The sequence below is a fragment of the Aedes aegypti genome, chromosome 2 (genome assembly GCF_002204515.2).
Source record: "Aedes aegypti strain LVP_AGWG chromosome 2, AaegL5.0 Primary Assembly, whole genome shotgun sequence".
Classification (NCBI taxonomy): Eukaryota; Metazoa; Arthropoda; class Insecta; order Diptera; family Culicidae; genus Aedes; species Aedes aegypti.
In genome coordinates, this window is record NC_035108.1 from 454,118,423 (window position 1) to 454,136,201 (window position 17,779).

Below are 17,779 nucleotides of genomic sequence, written 5' to 3' on the forward strand. Positions count from 1 at the left end.
CTGTGCGAATAAGATTTTTATCCGTGCAGAGTGTCATTTTGCCTCAGCCTTGTTGTCAATCAATTTTCTGTATCATTTTGTTAAAATTTGGCATGATTTGAACATTGTTCTCCTTCTTCTTCTTGGCATTACGTCCTCACTGGGACAGAGCCTGCTTCTCAGCTTAGTGTTCAATGAGCATTTCCACAGTTATTAACTGAGAGCTCTCTTTGCCAAAGTAGTCATTTTCGCAATCGTATGTCGTGTGGCATTACGAAAAGATCCTGGACCGACCAGGAATCGAACTTCAGCATGGCGTTGCTTTGTAGCCGCGGACACAAACAAATCGGCTAAGGAATAACATAATTGAATGCAAAAATACCCTCTTTTTCTTAGCATTACGTCCCCCTTTCCCTTGGAAATAGCATGCTTGTAGCTCAGTGTTCAATAAGAACTTTCACAATTGTTAACTGAAAACTTTCTTTGCCAAAGTTTCTGTTGATATAAATAAATATGAAATATACAAGCAAACAGTTTGAGAGTGACACATTTTGAAACTAAGAAGCCTTTTCTTACTCTTCAATATTTGTTTGTAAAAAATTGTCAAAAACTCCCTTCGATATCGAGATGTGGAGAGGCGACTGTACGTTGAACACCTTTGTAGAAATAATGTGTTTATCTAGTAGTTCGATCTTATCAAAATATAGCTCAAATTGAAAAAAAATTATTAACTGAAGACATCAAACATCTAAGATGCATCTAGAGGTTTTGGTCAACTAAACTGTTTTCAGTCCCATAGTGCGCACCAGGCCTCGAAATCCCCAGCTACCCCACTGTTTGCATTTACTGGTTATGTTTGCTTGCCTTTCAATGCACTTGTTCATTGAGCATGAGTCGCCTTTTTACCCGGTTCCCCAGATCAATAGGCTGCAACCAATTCTATTTGCATACTGGAGGCGTCTGTCTTTCCACTTGACGAGTCCAGCATAGAGCGGAGATCCTAAGTGCGGAATCATTCTATATTTTTTCAGTTGAGACCCCGTCAAAATCACGTCAACTAAAACACACGACGTCCAAAGTTCTACTCGTTCCCAAGTCAACGAACTGATGGATATTAGGCAGCAATCTGTTTCCCCTCTGCTTCTCTATTAGCCTATCACCCTTCGCAGCGTGAGATTTGACGCGTGGTCACGTTGCTGCCTAATCTAACAAGCCGAAGCTCAGCAAATCTTAAATTGCCCCCTCGAGCCATTTTACATGTGTGTATGATTCAATCTGCGTGTCATTCGTCTATTCCTTGTCAGCGTAACGATTCCATCAAATTAGCCTGTTGCCATTCTGTAAGGACTGTATCGGAAACAGGTTGGGAATATTCATGGTGCTTGATCTCCAAGCTGAATGATTTTATTTTGTTTTGGTTTTTCTGGCAAATCTTCTCAATCATGTAAAGTTTGAGATAGACAAATAACCTTCTTAATAAGTTACATACATCTTTATTTTTCCTCTAAAATTGAGATATGTCCAAAAAGCGGTTTTCATAATATATTTTAGTAATTTTATAGTAGGGTGCCGGTACCAATGGTTGTAATGTACCAGTAGATTGGACTATGGAATAAAACGAACATTTTTCGATAAAAACGACATGTGCTATTTTTGGTGGATAGATCGTCTCTAGTTTAGTCGATTTGCCAAATTTCAGCTTTTTATTTTATGAAAAAGTCATATAAATAATTAAGTTTATGCAAAAAAATTGCTCCCTTGCACCAGTAGTAGCCGTCGTGTTCCAGTAGTGGATCAACGGTTGGAAGCAGTTCTTAAAATGGATGTATAAAAATGAAGAAAAGCCCTAGAGATGATCTTTATGCTTCATTCGAAAGATATTAATTGCTGTTCCGAGGGAAAAATGTTAAACCTATGTAAAAATTTACCATTTTGTTTAAAGTTCCTTATATCATGCCCGAACGTCTACTACTGGAGCACTAGCGCAATTACTGGAACACGTGTACCAATAGTGGCTCAAGCGATTTTATGTTAAAAAATTAGTTTTATCACTCTTTTTATATTTTTCCCATATAGTAGAGGTTGAAATCTTTTTGTTGACACCAAAAGATCTCTGTTAAGGCTTTTCGTTATTTTGTTATGATTTTTTATAGCTTAGGTAGTCCACTAATGACACCGGCACCCTAAACTGAATGTTCATGTAAATATTATCAACTGTTGGAAATTATGTTAAAGAACATGAACATGTATAAGATTGACCCAATATTTTTTGGACAATGAAATATGTTTCCAACATTTTTTTCTGATACAGCCCTCAGCCAATCTGAATGTGATTCTGCTGTTGGCAGCTGCTGATGGGTGCCAGCAGGAATTTCTGCTTGCCACTTTTGATCTCTCCCAGTGTGCTCCAATCCACCCGGGGAAGAAAGAAATCTTAATTTTCGGCTGACCCCCCGCCATTCGCTGTGGCACACACCAGCACCACAGGTCTTCCGAAACAACAAAAAACTGATCGCACACAAATGCGAAAGTAGGAGACAAAATCTAGCGATTTGAGATGGCGGATGCTGGAAAGTGAGAATTCACTCCTTAAAAAAGAATGTTAATTAAATACGATAGATTTTATTGTAACAATAACTCGTTTTCCAATAGGTTAACCATAAAACAAAACGTATATTTTACACTTACATTTTGTTCTATTATTTTGTACCATTGAATTATTATAACATTGCATTTTCACAATAAAAAAGAGTGGTTGTTATGTATCTTTACAATAGAATATTGAAAAAAGAACAAAACAAAAAAAAATTCTGGAACTGTAGATCACCACCGAAATAGATGAAAATTTCACAGAACACTATTTTTACCGTAAGGATGGTAAAGTAGATATGGACAATTGGCTTTTCAAACTTTCTTGAATTTTAAATCGCCCTACTATACACCATAGGTCTTATCGGTTTGAATTGGTTCAACTATTGAATTATTTTCACTTTTGTTCGGGCACCGATTGAGTCACATATTGGAGGCTATGGTGTCGGGGAGGGACTCGTTCCTAAACGGGCAAGGTCATTCGCGCAAGAGATAATGAGTTGTTTGATGACTTTCGTCTTCGGTTTTTGCTACGGTGTGGTGTGGTCGGTCATTGTGAAGGGGCAAAAAAGCTAATTTCCGGAGATTTCGATGCCTCAACAGTTTGTCCTGAAAAGGCTGTGCCCATTTATTGGATGGGTTGTTTTGATGAGTTTTGCGTTTTTTTTGGTTCGGAACGATTACGAAATGGTATAATGAATGGAAAATGAAAATGATTGTGGGATAGGGTGTAGAGCTGCTTGGGCACTTTAATGATTCACTTTGGCATGGGGGGGGGGGGCATGCGATAACACTGCGGAACACGTTTATGTCTCGAGCATCAAAATATCGCTTTTAACTTAATTAAGGATTGCTGAATCCATTGCCATTTTCAAAAATATCCTTGCACGTCTAGTTTTTAAAATATTGACTGTTGAAAATGCAAAATTTGACCATATCAGCCAACTTGCATGCAAGTTTGACAGCTTGTAAGGCAATTTATTTGCTTTATTTGCCACAGAATTTAAACTTTATGTGTATAACAATGCTTATCAGCAAAGTTCATAATACTTTCGATGGTTTAGAAAATTATTGTAATTTGCCATATAAGAGAAATGAAGAGTTTTGTATGAAGACTGCAAGCATGTGGAAAAAAGAGTTCTGTTTGATCTTTCGACCTTGACGCTTGTTTTTGCCGGAGCGAGCGACGAGGGCAGGATCAAACATGTCGCGCGTCGGTCTAGTAAGTGAAAAAATGGCGTGATCGGTAAGTTCGGTTGGAGTAAGTAAAAAAGTGCCGCGATCGGTTAGTTCTGTTAGATCCTTCGACCTTGACGCTTGCTCCTGGGCAGTGCGTCAAGAAAGCCCGAGCAGTCGTCAGTTTTTTTTCCTTTTCGGGTCGCGCGCCTATTATTTTTCTGAGTGCTGAAAGTGGATTGTGGCTGCTCAGTCAAGGATAACGGATCAATTGGTGAGCTCGGTTCATGCTACTATTTCTAATCTATAAAATATGTATGACTGCACATTTAATCGTTACAATGGTGGGACGTAAATATGATTTTTCAACAAACTATGGATGGTTCGTCACTGTGAGTGTCGACACAAACTCTTATTCATGATTTATTTATGTTTAACATTTATTTTCAGAACACCTCTTAACACCTCTTTTTGTAATAAAAAAAATCTTTGAATGGTTCGACACTACAAGTGTAGACTTGCGAAAGGTTCACTTTATTCAACAAACTTTGGATGGTTCGCCACTGTAAGTGTCGGCATAATAATAAGAGTGTTCTATGATGTCCCAACCAATCGAGTTTTTTTTTTTTTTTTTCAAATGAGTAATAATATAATAAAACATGCTTTTGTCCTGACAGCTGTAGGACTGTTACATTTAGGTATTTGTTCAACAAACTTTGAATGGTTCGTCACCTCAAGTGTCGGCATAATTTTCCTCTACATAGAAATTGTTCATATCAATGAAAATATTATATTTACATATAAGCATGTATATATCTCACAAATTATTGTTTATCATGATCTATTCGCTTATCAAAGTGAACCCTGTGACCCAACGATCCTTCCCATTAACAAACATCCCTCCCAGTAACCTTTGTGGAGATGCAGAGGCAAACACGGTCTCCAAATAGCAAAGGTTACACACTAACATTCCTTCCCCAATCCCACCTGACTGCAAGGACGTGGCCGGCGCCGTTATTGACCATGTATAAATAGAGGCACTGAATTATGCACATTGAAGAAGATTATGGCCAATCCCAGCCGAACTTCTAGTTGATTCTTTGTGCATTTTCACTGACTTCGGTCAATCACAGAATAGCAACCATTGATATGTGTAGTCAGTCTAAGCTAAGACTGCAAGCATGTGGAAAAAAAATTGGATTTAATCTAAATTTTATCGATCAATGTCAACCAAATTATATCTGAAATGAAAGTTGAAGTCCTATTTTGCATGTTTGCTGTATTAGATCACAAAAAAGTCTCCAGCACTCCAAGTATAAATCCATTCTACTATTTGACATGGGCGAATGTTCAATATAAGGCCTGTGTAGAATGTAGCCCCACGTTTGACGTTTTGAAAGCTTTCATAACAAAGTTATTGAGCTCGATGCCTGCATGAAAAAAATTGAAGGTGTACTTCCAATTCCTCTCTAGTAACGAGAAACCAACAGACAAAACTAATATTCAAGGTGAAAAATAGGGTTTAAACAGGTTAAACAATATAAATATTAAACAATGAATTTGTTTAGTTTTATTTTTATTTTATAAAAACTGCCATTGACCATGATATGACGATTTTCGCATTTATTGTGGGCCAGGTTTTGCACTCATAGTGTTATAATGTTTGGAAAAAATAAAATAAAAAAGACCATCATAGTTCATTGTTACCATAAGATATTGCCATCATTGTATATAAATCATGCTTATTTGATGCTTATAAGCACTTAATCTTTGATCAAACTTAATCAGTGATCAATATTTGCAGAAAATTAAATAAACAGCGTACATAAAAATCTTAACTCAGCATTCTTAGTGAAAACTTCAAATTATACTCTCGGGATGATTATCTCGATGTTCAGATATTCATTGATTTAACTGTTACCAAATAAATTAATTATTTCTTTTCCCATAGTTATTCATGTTTTAATTTTAAATGGCTTGTGCAATCTTATCTTTAATTCAAATGTGCTCAAGCTTTTACGACTTCCTAACGACTCCCACTTAGCACCATGACTAATGTCGTTGAGTTGTTAGAAAGATAGTTAACGTTTTCTAATATATTTAGGAAAATCACTGATTCCCTGAAGAAATCTTGCAGATTTGTCTGAGAGTTTTCTCGGCTGAAGGTGTTAAGCAGATTTAAACGAAATTTTGTGGAACTTTATTGAGTTACTTGAATTTTTAAAAACAATATATTCCTGATAGGATTCTTGATAAAATGCTTGATAGATTTCTATGTATATCCAATGGAAATGCTATGATTGCTTCATTGAATATTCCTGTTTGGCAAATTCCTGGAGATAGTAATACTGATTCTTGGAGAAGCTTGTTTGGATTACTAGCATGACTCTACTACAAAGCCTCTATGTGATCCCTGACGATATTACAATGCAATCTTGCAGCAATCGTCAGTGAATTTCTTGTGAGGTGCTTAAAAAAATCATGGCAAGAACTTTTATGGATGAGTAAATTCCAAGGTCGTTTAGGTATGTTTGGGTAGATTTTTGTTTTATTTTTTTTTACAATTAACTGATTTTCCATAGGCTCAAGCGCCATAAGGCATTGCGGAGCCACTTTCATCATGTAACCAAATTACTTTTTGTAGAACAATTTTCTGGATAGTTCGGTGTGACCCTTTACTCAAAATTAAAATAATTTTACATGCAACTTTTTGGTACATGTTGTACATCAAAACGCAAGTCAATGAATACTTTCAGGCTTGAGTTTACTGTTAATGGTAGCAATCCGTCATACTTGGTTTTTCAGTTTAAGTAGTGATTGCAATAATATGATACTAACGTCGTAGCAATTAGCGATACAAAATTGAAGAAAATAATGCAAAGTGTCAATGTAAAACATCAGTTAATATTTTGTTTGATTGACTTCAAAATTTTAGCACTTACAATTTTTACACTTATTTTTAAATGTTTGTCTTCATCTGCTTGGAAAAGTCTATGTAGCTCCCAAAGTACGGTGTTTTTCGTTTGCCTTCACTACTGGTTATAGCAGCTGGTGAGTTCCGACTTCACAAGCAAAGTTTGCGACCGAATACAATGAAAGTTTACAGCGACATCTTCAGTCTGTGTAGGATTCAAACCAAGTTATGGTAGTTAGACTAGCAGGTGACCTACAGGGCCACAAAACAATTCACGATTCTCCGGTAACCAAAACTTGAAGTTACACAGAACCTATGAGCAACTCTATATATACCATATTTCATATATGTTTTTGAAATTATACACCTTAGCCCCGAATTCCATTTCCACGAATGCTATAAACCTAAAAAATGACATTAACCCGAATTCCATTATCACAGCGCAATGTCATTCAAGGTAATTATATATTCGGAGCAATAGCATTCGGTGTAATGGTGCGTTCAAGGTGGTGGCATTCGGGGAAATGAAACTCGGGGTCATGGGGTAGAATTTACTTAAGAGAGTTAGACATGTATAACTAAGCTGGTATGATTCAATAAAACCAAATAATAACGGATATTTCTTTCATTTCTTTAGCGTATTTCAATTATCGAGGGTTCCTCTTCAGGAGTTAGCTTGACATTGGATTGATGAATTTACACATTTCTTTACTGTATTCATCCAGAGCGTGTTTGTGTGATAGAAAAGTACGGGTGAACCACAAGTACAATTATGGTATACATGATATACATTAGACCATTTCACAAAAATAGAAAGGTCTGGGATTCAACCAGTCACTCCCTGGTCCTAATTGCAATATTAAAACAAACTCCAGACAAATTTACATCCAATTTGGAGAAGATTAGGAGGTGCCTCAAACCGAGTTTATGTTTTTTAGCTATTTTTTACATTCAAAAAATTCTAACTAGAATTTGTAAAAACGAATATAAAAATAAATACCACAAGTTGAACGTATTATTAGTACCTTACAACTTTTGAGAACACTGTATACCGATTAGAGATGGTTTTGACCTCATAAAATTGATTTCTGTTCATTGAAGTACCTATAAAACATACATTTATCTACATTTTTTTGTTCTACGATATTCTTCATGCCCAAACATAAAAATTCAACCGTAACAATACTTTATGAATGATAATAATACAATATTGCCTCCGTAGTGTCTCATAGCGCTTGAGCTTATGAAAAATCAGTTGTTTGTGAAAGACTCTTGCGACATAAGTGCAGTGGGGTTTTTTAAAAGCTACCGATCTCATATTTAGCCACAAGATGCGCCTCATTAAAGTACTCTCTTTTTTTTCCTTTTTCTCTTTCAAAACTCCACTCAGAAGTTACAAATAACCAAATAAAATATTTATAGTATACTTCCTCTGACAATCACTGCTAATGAAACCCGGTTTAAATAGCCCAGATTTCCTTTGAATCTCCGTACTTATACAATTTAAAGGGTGATAGTTCAAAACAAGCCAAACGATTTATTTTTTTTTCCCCAGACATGCAGCAATAGCTAGAAAACGACTGATGAGCACAGATTCGAGGGAGATTTTTTTTCCTGATAATAACGGTCAGGGGAGCACAGTGTTAGTCAAAATCTCTTTCAAAATTCAAACCGTTGTTCCAATATCCAAGATATTTTTGAAATTCTATATTTTTTCATGAATAGTTATTCAGATGTGCCAATTTTGTACGAAAAAGTTGTACGTAAGTGTATTGGTTATTTCTTAATATTAACATCCAAGAACAAAAACATCCGGAAAACATGAATAAGCGGAACTATGACGTCACCTGTTCAAATTTTTCGGCATCCGGGAAAATGCGAGAATTGAATAACTGATTTTCAATGGGCCTCCTGATAAAACATTTTTTAATCCTTTAATATATTTAGCTTTTTGAAGCGGAGAAGACGTAGAAGATAATTAATATTTGGTCTAAACAGCCTTAAGTATAAGCCATAATCAAGCCTGCAATAATTTCCGTTGAAAAATTTAAGTATCGAGCCATGTTCACAGGTGTATTGAGGAAGAAATATAAATTTTTCAAAATGTTTTTCGCCTCCTCTTCAAACTGTAAACTGGAAAATTCGATCATGAATCGGTAATAACAAAAAGTTTTTTCTCAAAAAAAAGCCGACAAATTCGGGACAGTTCTGTAGGCAACTAAAGATATCCACTTGATCGTTAAATTGTAAAAAGTCCGAAGCATGGTGTTTAAGTACACGAATGATCTAGAGTTTTGTGCTGCTATACTGAATCAACCCAAGCTGTCGGTGACTTGACCCAAATCTAAAAATCCCAAGGCTATTCATTGGATTAGATAATGAAAGCACAGTAATGTCACATTTACACTCATTTGGATTCGCTCACATTTTTCATTATAATAGTTGAATCTCGCACACGGTATCACAGCGCGCATGTAAGCAGTAAGGTAAATCATAATGAAGGTCGTTTCAGCTATTTGGTAATTAGCATGTTAAACTATTTAATTTAACGGATCTTGTTCGGCACATTTTTCAGGTTTGTTTGAGATAATGGTCATTTGGCATAATAGCCGTTTGACATAATGGTCGTTTGGCATAATAAGAAACTTATAAATAATATCGGCATTTTTGAAGCTTTAGAAAAAAAAATTGGGTGGTTCTCAACAAGCGTAGTGTTCGTTCAGAGATTTTCCAAGCAAAACATAAAAATGGTTAAGATTTAGCGTTACTAAATTGAATCTTATAACAATATAAATATATGAGCCTGTTATTAAAACAATGCAAAATTTATGTTTTAATCATTGATGATTGGACGCCAAAAATTATTGCGGCGTGCAAAAACGTAAATATATCAAAAATTGCGTTCAGAATCTCGAAGCAATTACAGTAATCGATTTCTCGTTTCGCTGGAAACTTGAGCAGATCAATGTTATCGATTGCCGTCCTCAAATCATTCGGAAACATAAAATATCTAAAAATCATAGCTCCAAAGTACAGCCTATGTATAAAAGAAGGTGAAAATTAATTGAATTTTGAATCAACATTTTTTATACCTATTATTATGGTTACATCATATTTAGAAAAACCATCCAATGTTTGAAAGAAGGGTAAATTTGTGCTAAATATATAAGAATCTTCAGTGCAAAAATTTATTCCAATAACTCAAAAGAGGAATTAAGATTTGAAAGAAGGATAATTTCTAGATAAATAATAAAAAAATATTGGCGATAACTTTTCCAATATGTTTTAGTTTATTCAAGAGCTTATGATTGTTGAATAAAGTGTCAATTTGTATCAATTGACGCCAAAATAAACCTGATGTCGTCAGAAGGATTCATTAGAAACATAAAAACGAATGTCATCTTAAGAAATCTATCAGACTCATTATACCAAACGACTTTATGCCAAATGACCTACCACCGTTTGTCACAACGAAATGATGTTTAAAAGGGTGTCAAAATCATGACAACAATTTAAGCATTGATAAAATTCCCAATATATTTGTCATTTGTAATATCTCATGCCATATGGTGACCATTTTGAAAAGGGCAAAAATGTGTTAGCAAGCTTATTATTCGCCAAGGAAGTGTCTATGTCATGCACATAAAAAAGATTCCATTGATAGGCTCCGGCGAGATTCGAACTCACGATCTCCTGTTTACTAGACAGGCGCTTTAACCAACTAAGCCACGGCGCCTTCCCATTCACACTGTGGACTTTGAGACTAAAAATTTTGCATCTGTTGCCACATTTAGTTGAAAAACGAGCAAAACAAAGAACGCGATTCAGTTTTTCGCCCAACAACCGGTCACCACTCGTAAATACAATGTTCAAAGTTATGTTGCCGCGTGCCTCCACTGCAACCCCGCGTCTCGCACCCGTAAGCGAGCGAAGGTCGTTCACTTCAAAATCGAAACACAAAACCGGTGTCTATTTTTAATCGATTTATCTGCAAACCAACCTCCCTAGTGACGGAATGGAATGGAATGACGCTGCGGTAACGTGTAGTAGAGAGCTGTCGTCAAAAACGTCAGCGGTGAGCCTTGCTTATTACAACAGGTTAGTGTACCTAATCGATCAAAATTTCACTGGTGTCGGCAGCACGCCGTTTCGATACCGGTTTAAACCGGACCAATCGCAGCTAAGCCGGCTAGAGCATAGGTTTCCAAACTTTCCGGATGCACGGCTCAACTACCAATGAAGTTAATTTTTGTAACAGGGCAATGTTTCTCAAGTTTCAATGTATAACAATCATATCGGAATCTTAAAAATAAAAAATGAATTCAAAATTGTTAGACATTTTTCGTATAGTCTAGTATATGACACTGAAAACGGCCTTACAGTTGAGGTCGAAGTACGCATATCTGTCAAAGAATACAAAGTCTAGTGGAATTCAACGATATAGGGTAAGTGTACCAGTTTTGGCCACCCTAAGGAAAAATATTGTTTATTTGGTACACGGTAGGGAAGCCTAGTACTTTATTCGGTTTTTCATGCATCTCTTGAAAAGTAGTACGGCCAACAAAAAAATCGAAATTTGTTGGATATTCTCGGAGTATTATATTAGACTCCCTAGGAGATCGAAACCCACAGTTTGGGAATCTATATGCTAAGTAGAGGGTTGCACTTTCTTCGACTTCTTCGCCGGCGTATTTCGCGATTACGCAAGAGCTCCGTTGCTTGACAAAGTCGTGACGAGCGTTGAAGTTGTGGTGATCGCGGAAGTGGAACCTCTTCGCCCAAATAGCGCCGTCATGACCCATGATTCAGGTCCAAATTGCCAGGTTGCGATCGCTCGAGCGTTCCTTTCCACCGACGATGGGCGGCATCAGAAATCAGAAAACTTCCAAGGGTTCCGTACAATCATAACGTTTCACGGGAGAGCTTGCGTAACCTATAATTCGGGAGGGCAATATTTGCTTTTGCTCTGTGCCTCGTTCGGTTTGGTAAATGTTTACTTTTCGCTTGGGAGGAAAGCTTTCCTATCGTTGAAAGTGGATTAACTGTTCGGCCGATGAGATGATTTATTTGGGGTTTCGTTGTTTGGTTGACAAACAACAAACAAGTTGAGGCTTTCTCCGCTGTAGAGTACGCGAACCGTTACTTTTCAGATACCGCGCAAAGCGGTGAGGAGACGGACGGGTAATCCATGCTTAGCGCATTCCACTTTCGGGGCAAACATTTCGGACCTCGGAGACCTAGGAACAACAAATCTTGCTTAACGGTCGGTCAACCTTAACGACGCCAAGTCTAATTTGTGGGTACACAGCATGGTTAGCTCCAGCACACATTATTCCCATCAGTTGCCGTGGCATAGATCACACGAATCATGCCTCGTACCCTATCAATCATCCGCAAACAGCCAGAGTTGAACAAAGATCATTGACCTGTTCCCTGTCGAACCCGAATATGCTGCGATCGACGTGTGCGGCTCTACTTGGGTGCTGCCTCTTATCGATGAACGACTATGACTGATCCCGCACAACAGAATAGGACCGGTTTTGGGCAGACGGAAGCCTACACTGAGCCAAAAATACTTAGGTTTTCCATACATCATGATTTATGAATCAAATTATGCTTTCATTGAACGCTTAACCTTTTCGAAAATAAGATCATAAGTTTAATAAGTGAAATCTATGAATTATTTAAGAAATATGAATAATAGGCACACAATCAAATCTTTCGAATTTTATGGTTACGAGATTTTCATGGCGTTGGTAAGAGAAATTCTAATGCATTGCAAATTAGAAACACAATTCTCCATCAAAATCTTAAGTTGACCTTAAAAGTGTCAACAAAAATCATTGTGGCTCGAAATCAAAATTATTATTTAAAAAATTGTAAAGTATTTTTGTCTCAGTGTAGCGATTAATTGTTAGTGTTCGGTTCTGGCTGTCCAAATATTTGATGTGATTAATTTTACCCAGCATGGGAAAGGCTATCGTTACGTAAATCGTCCGATCGTGACCGGACGATGACCGATTGCCATTTTTTTTCTCGTGGGATGATAAGATCGCTTAGGAGGTGTGTAGGAGACATGAGTCAGTGAAAGTGGCAAAGTAGGGAATCTTGTAGGGATCAGGACAGTATTAACGTTAAATATGATTGATATCTGCTATATTACAGAACAGTTAGCGTATGCCTGTTTGCCTTCACTTTTGTTTTTTTAAATAGAAGCATTAGGAGAAATTTTCCATTTTTGCAAGTATGTAGAACAAATATTCAAAGTTTTTTGCAATCTACCACAGATGCCACGCAGGCTTCGTCCTTTGGCAGAGAAGCCTGTGCCATCCGCAAACAAAAAATTTTGACATTTCTGAGGTAACTCAAGTTAATCAGATGTGAAAATATTGTATAATTTTGTATAAAAATGCTGCCTTGATGAACACTAGCTCTTACAGGAAGTCTTTCATATTTGGAGTTCTGATAATCAACCTGAAGTGTACAATTAAACATTTATCGGTATTGAATTATTCAATGTATTCAATGTATGTTGGAAAATTAAAGTTTTTTAATTTTACGATCAAGCTTTCATGCCAAACACTGTTGAATGCTGCTTCTATGTCTAGACGAGCAAGACCAGTAAAACAACCTTTAGATTTGTTGGAACGTATCAAATTTGTTACACGTAAAAATTGAATGTCCATGGCGGAATCCGAACTGTTGGCAAAGATTATCAGGAAAATATAATAATTGAAAGCATTTGTTAAATATATCAACTAAGAATGATAAGCCACTTTCTGGAACTTTCTTGATGACGATGTAGAAAATTCCATCTTAGCCAAGAGGTTTCATATTTTTGATTTTTTTAATATAAGTTCTCACTTCTTCCAAATCAGTCTCCCAGGAATTTTCGAAAACGTTCTCTTGATTGAGATTTTTTTCGAAGTCCTGAGTAACTTTGTTTTCTATTGGACTAGTAAGTCCTAAATGAAAATTGTGCGCGCTTTCAAACTGCATAAGTTTTTTGAGCTTTTTCATCAAGCCCAGACAACTAGAAGTAGCACAAAAACTAGCGTAATAATTCGTTTATTCACACATATCACATCAAACCCGCAAAACACGGTGGTTAAAATCGTCAAATTGATAAGTTTCCTCGCGTAAAACGCTTTTTTTGTTCATTTGTACATTTTGTTTCATCACGTAGACTCGCACAAAATAAGTCGAATCAATCCGTAGCAGCTATCAAATCCACATTTGTTATCATACGTTAGGTTGCATAAGATCACAGGTTAGTTCGGTAGAAAATTTATACACTCGCATTGTTTGCTCACGGTGCCCCGTCAGACCGTTATTATGTAAAAAAATTGTCCATCAAATCTGAGCACAGGGCTCGATTCCTGAGGTCATTCCGTACCTCTGGGCCAATTTTTAAAAAAATCCCTAGGAGGAATCTCGAGAAATCTTGATTTGAAGTTCTTTACTTAAAAATTCAATATAAACCATATTAAAATTTTGCAATAGCACTGAAAAAAATCTACAAAAACGCTCAAAAGTTTGGCTTAACTGTTCTCAACTAGTATACAATTGTCACCGTTGTTACAATTACAAATATTTACAACTGGCTTAACTTACCAGAGTGGCTTAAGTATATTCTTACATGTATTAAACCAGTAAGCTTTGTTAAATATAATGAAATCTAAAACATAAATGTCAATATCCAATTGATGTAACGTTCGATAAACGTGAAACATTTAATGCAGAATATTATTAATTGACAGCTTATTTCACGACTTTCATAGTGAGTGACCAGCCCACCAAAGTCTGCCGTATTTATTTTGTTTAATAAAAATGTCTCTTTAACATCTGGTACTTCTCTTGATGTTTACGTCAAGTTTTCTACCGAGTACTGCCCTCAACACTTAACATAAAAAATGTTTTGTTCAACATTCTCAGCCACAACAGGATTATAACTACACGAGAAACATGATTGCCATATGGTCGGTGTTCAGATAGACTGAAACAAGTGTTTTTCAATGGTTTCAGGAAAACGTACCCCGTGCATTCGGTATAAGTATAATACAATATGTGCTTATTTGCTTATCTATTTGAAACAAAACATCTGTTTCAAAATAGAATTGGAAATATTATAATTGATGGAGTCCTTGACTTATATTTGCAAGGCCAAAATGTCATCTAGTCAGATCTGTCTGAACACCGACCATATGTAGCTAGTGTTCGATTAACAACTTCAAACAAATTCCCAATAAGTACTATTTAAGAATCAATTTCACTAGGACTTTCACTCTGTATATCTGCAACCCTTAACTTCGTTCTATTTTTTTCGGGATTCAACATCAATCTGTATATTGACTTCTAAGTCGCGTTCGACTCAGTAACAAAAAAAAATAGCTGTTGCAGGTAATATCAAAGACTTAAAAATAGGGCTTAAAGCTGATTAAGCTGACAAATACAATCAGGTGTAAGAATTATAGACGAGGAGTCTATTTTTGTTTTGTAAAATTACAAGGAATAAGAAATAAGAAGAGATGAGTTTCTGAGTTTACTGATCAATATTGCGTTTTGTCACATATATTCCTTGATTTTACAGACCCATGACTTTATTGTAATCGATCGCAGTAAAGAAGGGTTTCACTATTTCAAAAATGGACAACTAGGATAAGCTTGTAATGCCATTTACTCTACCCAAACGTATATGGTTACATGTAGAGAAAGAAGCAGGTTCAGATGTGTTGGTGCTGAAGCAGTGCTTGATTGAGATGTGGATGAATTTGTTGAAGAGCCATATAACACTTAAGACGTATGATAATAATGTTTCCTTTGTAGTAAAAACACGTGTTCTGGCTGCGAATATCTCCTTTTAAGAATTACGTAACCAGCTTAGGGAACCGAGAGCAAAGGGAAACGACATTTCTACACTCTTGCTTTATAGAGGCTTATCGAACTTCATAGATCCATTATTTCATTAACAACTTCGCCAAAACACCTCGCGATATTTCATTGTACAACACTGAAAAGTGTTTCGAAAACCAAATCAGTTTTCAATAATAATGCAAAAAGAGCAACGATGAATGCAAGCATGCCTAATAGAAACATCACTGTTGATTTGCCATGTATAAAACGCTTATTCTTGGCTCCCTTAGCACATTTATTTGAGAACAGGAGCGAATAAAATAGGCAAACTTCAATGAGCTGGTCATTTAGTGCGAATGCCGAAAAAAAAAGTTGCATCAATCAGGTGAAGCTCAGTGACACCGTGGAAGACATCGGCGTATGATCATTCTGTTATTGACTTGAGCTTACCAGAGTAACCAAATCATTCAAAATTTGAAACAACCGGTAATACTAGCTCTAATTGACTATAAAAGTATTCACATGATCTATCTGCTAACTATTATTGTGCTACATTTATTCTCAGATCCTTTTTTTTAATAACAACATTGTTAATTATTGATTTATTTGGTTTACTATTCAATCGGTTTAATATGGAAAACAACAATCAATGAAATTTAAACCAGTAAACTATGGAAAAAAAAGTTAAATCGAAGCCAAACACCTTGAAAATTTAGATCACGAATCCGGAAAACCAAACATCCATTTAAGCTGAAAACCTAATCGACTGGTCGTAAGCTGCTGGTGACCGATCGATTAAATCTTCAGCCCAAACAGATGTTCGGTCCTCCAGATTTGTGCTTTTGAAAATTTGAGGTTTGGCTTCGATTTAACTAATTTTATCATTCATCTTCACTTAAGGAGTGGATTAAGTTAAGCCAGTTGTAAATATTTCTAATTTTAACTACGGTAGCAATTGTATACTAGTTGAGAACAGTTTTGCCAACTTTTTGAGCGTTTTTTGTAGGTATTTTCAGTGCTATTGCAAAATTTAAATATGGATTATATTGAATTTTCAAATAACAAACTTCAAATCAAGATTTCTCGAGATTCCTCCTAGGGATTTTTTTAAAAATTGGCCCAGAGGTGCAGAATGACTTCAGGAATCGAGCCCTGTGCTCAGATTTCATGGACATTTTTTTTACATAATAACGGTCTGTCGGGGCACCGTGTTGCTATTATTCATCACATAATACATATATGCACACATATCGCCTCCACTTTTGTACGTAGAAGGCCTTATCGCGACATCTAATAAGTGAAATTTTGCAAATGCAAAGCCTCCAGAAATTTCGTTATACGTACTTTTTGGTTGTCTAAGAGATTAATGTCAATATATGTTTCATATATATTCCAGTCGGCACGAAAATAATTGAAAATGGAGTCAATAGGATTGAAAATCGCTTGGGATATTTGCAATGTAACAGGGACATGATCAGAATCAAAATCAGCATGAGTTATCAGTTGGCTACAAAGATGCCAAGGGATTCTAGAAGAGGAAAAACATGTAGGGCTATCAGGGTATTGAATTGAGAAATATCCTGAAGAGTACTCATCAAATAAAATTCCACCTTTGGAATTACTTTGCAAATTATTCCATAAGCGATGTTTAGCATTAAAGTCACCAATGACAAAAAATGGACTGGACAGACGTCCTTAGCGTGAGAAGAACCTCCGCAAATCAAGCATTTAGCATCCATGCGACAATATTTTGTACCATGACCCCACTTTGGGCACCGGCGATACTAAGTGGGGTTCTGGTAATTCCCTCCTCTAAAGCTTTAATATTATTTAGTTCTTTTTTGTTAAAGTGATCCAAATAATATTCTTGAGAAAACCCTTTCCGAACAATGCCAGATTGGGTTCTCTTTTTCATAATGATTACCTGGACTGAGGAAAATCCAAGTAAATCATTTTTTCCATCTTTCTTCAGGTGACTTATAGTCACTTGAGAGACCTTTCAAGACGACTTTGAGCAAACTTTCAGTATTGTCGTCATAAGTAAAAAAAATGTGTTTCTTCTCTTCAAGATGTTTGAGAAAAAGTTCGCGATCTTTAAGAGTTTCCGGCAAAACGCGACAGTCTATGTTCTTTGCGATTTGGAAGGAAACCTTGATTTTTCTAATGGAGTTCAAGATCTCCTGCTGAAATCCCCCAAATTCGGAACAACTGATCACGATAGGTGGCACTCTTTGCTTCCTCACTTGAACCAAAGAGGCTGGGCTAGAG

General features: G+C 36.2%; 1 protein-coding gene and 1 non-coding gene across 7 annotated transcripts in view; one reads left to right on the forward strand and one right to left on the reverse strand.

Annotated features, from left to right (window-relative positions):
- The window catches only part of LOC23687794 (probable G-protein coupled receptor Mth-like 1), a 427,687-nt gene that overhangs the window by 327,921 nt on the left and 81,987 nt on the right, over positions 1–17,779 (forward strand). The window lies entirely within an intron of this gene.
- Trnat-agu lies at positions 10,321–10,394 on the reverse strand. Its single transcript has one exon. It is a non-coding gene; the product is annotated as a tRNA-Thr (tRNA).